The sequence below is a fragment of the Gymnodraco acuticeps genome, unplaced genomic scaffold, assembly GCF_902827175.1.
Source record: "Gymnodraco acuticeps unplaced genomic scaffold, fGymAcu1.1, whole genome shotgun sequence".
Classification (NCBI taxonomy): Eukaryota; Metazoa; Chordata; class Actinopteri; order Perciformes; family Bathydraconidae; genus Gymnodraco; species Gymnodraco acuticeps.
The window spans coordinates 22501-23059 of record NW_022991903.1 but is presented as its reverse complement, the minus strand read 5'-3'; the positions used below and the strand labels follow the sequence as shown (position 1 = coordinate 23059).

General features: G+C 47.9%; 1 protein-coding gene across 1 annotated transcript in view; it reads right to left on the bottom strand.

The window, feature by feature from the left end:
• The window catches only part of tmem178 (transmembrane protein 178), a 23053-nt gene continuing 22494 nt past the window's right edge, over positions 1–559 (bottom strand). Inside the window, 1 exon segment of the mRNA XM_034200107.1 lies at positions 1–559. This exon segment is cut by the window's right edge and continues 1173 nt beyond it. The gene's annotated coding sequence lies outside the window, so the exon portion shown is untranslated.

The following is a 559-nucleotide window of genomic DNA, read 5'->3' as shown; positions in this document are numbered from 1 at the left end:
AATAAGGGATATTTATATATGTATGTGTACTCTGGGTTAGGCTGGAATCTGTGGGACTCCTGCTCTTATATATTTATAATTAATTATCAGTTTCCTGTGTGGGGGGGTCCGTTTGGTATTTACAGAGTGGGGGGGGTCCGTTTGGTATTTACAGAGTGGGGGGGTCCATTTGGTATTTACAGAGTGGGGGGGTCAGTTTGGTATTTACAGAGTGGGGGGGTCAGTTTGGTATTTACAGAGTGGGGGGGTCCATTTGGTATTTACAGAGTGGGGGGGGTCCATTTGGTATTTACAGAGTGGGGGGGTCAGTTTGGTATTTACAGAGTGGGGGGGTCAGTTTGGTATTTACAGAGTGGGGGGGTCTGTGGTGCAGTGGATAGAGCCTTGGTGTTTGGATCAGGGAGCACAGGTTCAAACCCCACTGCAGTCAACATGTCGTTGTGTCCCTGAGACGCTTCACCCCAAAGTGCTCCTGTGGGGATTGTCCTCAGTGTTGAGTATGGAAGTCGCTTTGGATAAAAGCGTCTAACAAGTGACATGTGATGTCATGTAATGTCAG